Raw genomic sequence first — 5,838 nt, forward strand, 5'->3', positions numbered from 1 at the left:
TATGCATTTTGCTTTGGAAAAGACAAGTAATTCCATTGATCAGAACTGGTCACGTGGCCCCACCTAACTGCAGAAGGACTAGGAAGTATACGAGAGTACATGAAATCATCAATGAGCTGTCTTTGTCTTTCCAGACCTATGTTTGTTGGGCAAGAGAAATTATAATGAACAAGTGAAAAGTTTAAATACCAAACTCTTTGTTCTTTTTTCTTTATTCCAATGGCACACCGCATATCAGACACAATGACATATTTAGAATCCTGACCCACTTTCCTCCTGATTTTCATGCTGAGGACACTGTTCCTCTTTCAACAGTCAACCAGCTCATGAGCTAGATGTGGACGACTCAGGGTGTTGGAGCAGTGCTGAGAGCTTTAAGGTGACTCTGCTTACAAAAAATAAACACACAAAACCCTCCACATACCAAACTAAACCAAACCACTGTTTATGGGATATAAAGTTAATTTCTGGTTGAGAACTTAGAGGTTAGGGTCAAAAAACTAACCTTAGCTTTTCTCCTTTTTTAGTCCATTTTTCACTTTCTCTTTCATTCTCTATCACTAATCTCCTTGTAATGAGGAACAGGTTGAGCGAACAGAACCAATTTCTATCTCTAGCTATTTACCATAAACCATTGCTTCTTTATTCAATCTTTCCCCATATGACCCTTTTTAGAATTGGAGTTGATAAAAACCAAATGAGACGTTGGTGAGCTACAACACTAATCAGAGATAACCAGGTATATTCACATTGTAGAAAACATTAAGCTTCCTTTTAACACCTTAAAGATTATTCTTTTCATTTAGTAATATTTAAAGAGTAATCCAAAAGGAATGTGCTGATTTTAATAGCCACAAAACGTCTAGCTATTTAATAAAATATCACAAGCTGGTCTTGAATTACATTCAGGAGCAAATCAAATAACATGCAGAGAGAGACATATACTCTGGTGGAAAAGCCTGTAGTGAGCCTCAAAGTCATTTTTACTTCATTCAAATATGAATATATACTTATACAACAATTTAGAAAAAGACTTTGTGGAATATGGGTCTGGATGAATTTCTTGTGGTACCTATTTTTGCAAGTTTTTTAAAACATTGAAATCACTGTTGTGGGTTCTTAGAGATGAACCATCTGTCACAAATCAGAATCAACATTTATTGTAGCTTATTAAGAGGAAAAGTTCCTAGCAAAAACCATTTAAAGTGTAAAATTGGATATTGAAAACTTTCTTTCCCATAGAGGTCTTTAAAAAACAGATTAGATGTTCATCTGTGAAAATAGTTTGGACTTGTGTAACTAGATAATTATCTCATATGGTAGATCACTAAAAAGGTGAGAAACGTATGGGGATAGAAGGAAGGCAGAGAAGCATAAGCACGTGTATGCATGTGTGGGAGGGGGGAGAGAGAGAGAGAGAGAAAGAGAGAAAGAGAGAAAGAGAGAAAGAGAGAAAGGGAGAGAGAGAGAGAGAGAACGAGAGAGAGAAAGAGAGGGGAGGGAGAGAGAGAGAGAAAGTGAGAGAGTGAGAGAGCGAGAATGAGAGAATGGCCTGAACTTCTCAGGAGAATTATGTTTGTAGGAAATGGAACAGAAAAATATGAAATTGCTTTTGAAGGTAGCTCACAAACTATAACGCACATTATAAACTGAAGTGCTACTAAATAAGTTGTAACTTAGTTAATGTGAGTACGTCAATATATTATCACAGTTCAAATATTTGTACCTTGTAAACAAAAATGTCATCATAGGAGTGATAGCATCATGATGTCAACACAGGTCATTCCCAACTTTGGTCTCCCTCACAAGAAGACCAGATAGTAATTTTCCACAGACAAGATATCATTGCGAAATCCCAGAAACTGGGGGCTAAAGCACAAAGACCAAATAGAACCACATTTGAAGGGTGACAAGAATGGCTGCACTCTGCATTGCCCTCCAAACCCCAAGAACAACACAGCATCGCACTGAGATAGCCTCCCTGGATCTAGATTTCTCCAGTTGGGGTGGGGGGAGCTCAAGGTGAACACCTGGCTGCCTCAGCATTTTGAGGCACTTCCTGGGAGGTCCACTCAGGTCTCACCTCACAGGAATCACTGAGTAAATCCGTAGGGCTTGACCACCGGAGATCAGATAGAAAGAGGGACGCAGAGTAGGGCTTACACACCTGGTGCTCAGGTCTTGGAAGACTGCAATCCTCCTCTGAGGGGCACTACAGCAGAGATCCCACCCATTTGCAATGTACATCTGCAGAGGCAAGCTGGTGGCCCTATCTGGCCTAGAAATAAGCTCACAGATATGTGGTCAACTAATATTTAACAAGAGAGCCAAGAATATTCAATGGAGAAAAGACTCTCTTCAATAAATGGTGCTGGGAAAACTGGATATTCACATGTAAAAGAATGAAACTGGGCTTTTATCTAATAGATTCCCAACAAATAACTTGAAATGCTTAAAGATTAAAAGTAAAATCTCAAACCATAAAACTCCTAGAAGAAAACACAAGGAAAAGCTCCTTGACATTAGTCTTGGCAATGATTTTATGGATATGACAGTCTAAGCATAAGACACAAGAGCAAAAATAAACCAGTGGGACTAACTATATCAACCTAAAACGCTTCTGCATAGGAAAAGAAATGACAAATGAAATGAAAAGTCAAAATATTATCTAAATAATGAAATTAAGCATTCATTTCCACATGAGATTGTAAATTCTTTTCAGGCAGGGAACTTGTTATACTTTTGAATTTTCTAGAATATCTGTTAAGACATCAAAGTATACAATAAATATGTCTTGCTTAATTAATTCAGTCAACATTAAATCTGACTTTTGTGTAAAGATATCCTTTTTTCCTTTTTTTACCAAGAAAGAATGAGAAAAAATCTTAAGCAGTCCTCAGGCCCAGCACTGAGCCCGATGTGGGGCTCAATCTCATGATCCTGAGATCATGACCTGGGCTAAAATTGAGTCAGATCCTCAGCTGACTGAGCCACACAGGCATTCCACAAAGATACTATTCCACCTATCAGTGCTTTGGAGGTTTGTTTTCAGAGCAGAGAAAAAAAAAAAAACAAAACACTTCTTTATACAACGAAGGACCTAATGACCTGTTCCATAAATACATTTCACAGGTACAAGAGTACTCTTTTGTACTTTGAAAAGCATGATTTACTTAATACCAAAATAAATGTTTTGCTCATATAAAAGCTATAATAAAATATTAGGAATAAAATAATAAAAATATTTTTCTTAGAAGAAAAAGAAAAGAAAAACATACAGAATGGGAGAAAATACTTACAAGCCATATACCTGATAAGGGATTAAATATAAATATGTTAAAATACATAAAGAACTACCAATCAATAGGCAAAACATTAGTAGTCTAATTAAAAAATGGGCAAAGAATCTGAATAGACATTTTTCCAAAGAAGTTACACAAATGCCCAGCAGATACATGAGAAGGTGCTCAACACTACTAGTCATCAGGGAAATTCAAATAAAAACTACAACGAGAGAATGAGCCAGCAGCTGGATGTCAAGGAAATCTGGGCAGGTCAGCTTCAGAATGGGAAAGGAGTGTGCGGAGCAGTTAACCCTGCAACTCGGAGCCCAACAATCTGTAAAGTGAAGTAATCTGAAATCAGAAGAGTAAAGAATCTTGGTGGTTCTTCAGTAGAAATATGGAGGTGCATTTTTATTGGTTAAAAACTGACTGCTTTTGACAGTGTAGAAACCCAAGTCTGAGGAGACGGGATAGAAACTGAGGAGCCACCTACACCCGTCGAAGCTATGTCTGGGGCCCCACCCATAAAGCATGACACCCTTCAGGATGCATGGAAGGAAGCAGCTCCATCCTGGGAAGAGCCCAGGAGTTCTTCAGCTAAGGAAGAGTCTCACTGAAAAAGCAGTGGAAGTCAACATTGTAAGAATATTCATTCCCAAAGCTGCTATAACCCGGGATATCCTCAACAAAAATGCAAAGGTTAGGCCTCTGGGACGTCATAGAGGAGACTTCCTTGGTCAACCAGAGGGAGTTGTAGAACCCAGAAAGGAACCACGAGAGGAAAAGAATATATTGGAAAAGCTGAAGAACTCTTAAAGGTTAGTGCAGGACAAAGAAGGGCTTTCAAACCAGCTCAGTGTACAGACGGAGTCAAGAGTGAGTTTCAGGAGATGCTGGTGGCTGCTGGGGGGATGATCGATGATCCTCAGTATCAGTGTGAATGTCTAGCCCGCAAGAAGAATCGGCTTATTTTGGAAAATGAAGCCCTAGGTCAAAACACATCTCATCTTTCTGAATAGTTAGAGCATATATCAAGATGCCGGGATGGGGGGCGAGGTAAATTCCTCACAGGCAGGATTAGAGCAGATGAGTTAACCAGCTCCAGAGCAGGTTCGCGGCATCAAAACTGTGATGGCCCAGAAATTGCTGGGGGAGCTCCTAGCTTCTTCACAGTTGGGGAAAAAGCGGACTCGCTACCCTGGTACACAGCCTCACCCCACAGCAGGACGAGCATTAACAAGTCACAAGTTGGCAAAAAAAGTAAATGCTCATCTTCTGGGAGCTGTTGGTGCTAATGGTCAATATTAGATTCCATCAACAGTTGAATCCTGCAGCGCCCACCCCAGCAGAAGAAATGGCTGAAATGGTTCTACGCATTTTGGATCCGGTTACGTGCACAGAAAGCTCACCTGGATAATCCATTTTCTGAGTCTTCACCTTACTTGCTACAAAGAAAAATATTGGACAATTTCATCCCTATACTGGATACGGAAATACAACTTCCAGTTGCTGTAATCACTGCCAGGGAGAACTCATTGTCCTTTATTTATTTATGTTTTGAGACTTTATTTACTTATTCATGAGAAACACAGAGACAAAAAGCAGAGACACAGGCAGAGGGAGAAGCAGGCTCCCTGGGGGGAGCCCGATGTGGGACTCCATCCCGGGACCCTGGGGTCATGACCTGAGCCGAAGGCAGATGCTCAACCGCTGAACCCACCCATGTGCCCCACTCATTGTCCTTCGATATTCAATATGTTGCAGGCAGGCTACAGGTGCTTGCTTCCTCCCAAGAGTCCCTATTATTTGGGATCTGGAGTTCTTATAATGGTAGAAGTAATATCAGTTTCTATTTCGGTAATATATATTCCCCAAAATGTTTTATGCACTGGACCACCGATCACCCTTAATGACTATCTCAGGGTAAGAAAAGAGTGAAACAGTGAGGATATACTTCAAGTGGATGATAATTTCCAAGCATTATATGATGCTTCTCCTAAAGGACACTGAAAGAAAAAGGGTCTACCTTTATTTTAGGCCCTAAGTTCTAGCCTGCTATGTACTTAATACAAACAGATTTAAATCTTTATTTTTTTTTTAATTTTTATTTATTTATGATAGGCACACAGTGAGAGAGAGAGGCAGAGACACAGGCAGAGGGAGAAGCAGGCTCCATGCACCAGGAGCCTGACGTGGGATTCGATCCCGGGTCTCCAGGATCGCGCCCTGGGCCAAAGGCAGGCGCCAAACCGCTGCGCCACCCAGGGATCCCAATACAAACAGATTTAATTGTGATTTTCTAATGCAGCTACACCCACTCACTCACTGTTGTCTATGGTTGTGTTTTGTTGTTGTTGTTGTTTGTTTTGCACTATAATACTAGAATTGAATAGATGCAACAGGGCTTGTAAAGCCTAAAATATTTCTTATCTAGCTCTTTGCAGAAAAAGTTTTCTGACCCCTACTCTAAAGGAATAAAAGCTGGCAGGGGGATGGGAAGAGGGACTGTTTGTTCCCTTTTTGATGATTTTTTTGGGGGGGCAACAAAAGGGGC

The 5,838-nt window shown here is 40.2% G+C and overlaps 1 pseudogene; it reads left to right on the top strand.

The window, feature by feature from the left end:
* The first annotated feature begins 3,517 nt into the window (after positions 1–3,517).
* On the top strand, positions 3,518–4,845 carry LOC121474586 (annotated as a pseudogene).
* The last annotated feature ends 993 nt before the right edge of the window (positions 4,846–5,838 follow it).

This window comes from Vulpes lagopus, chromosome 13, assembly GCF_018345385.1.
Source record: "Vulpes lagopus strain Blue_001 chromosome 13, ASM1834538v1, whole genome shotgun sequence".
Lineage (NCBI taxonomy): Eukaryota > Metazoa > Chordata > Mammalia > Carnivora > Canidae > Vulpes > Vulpes lagopus.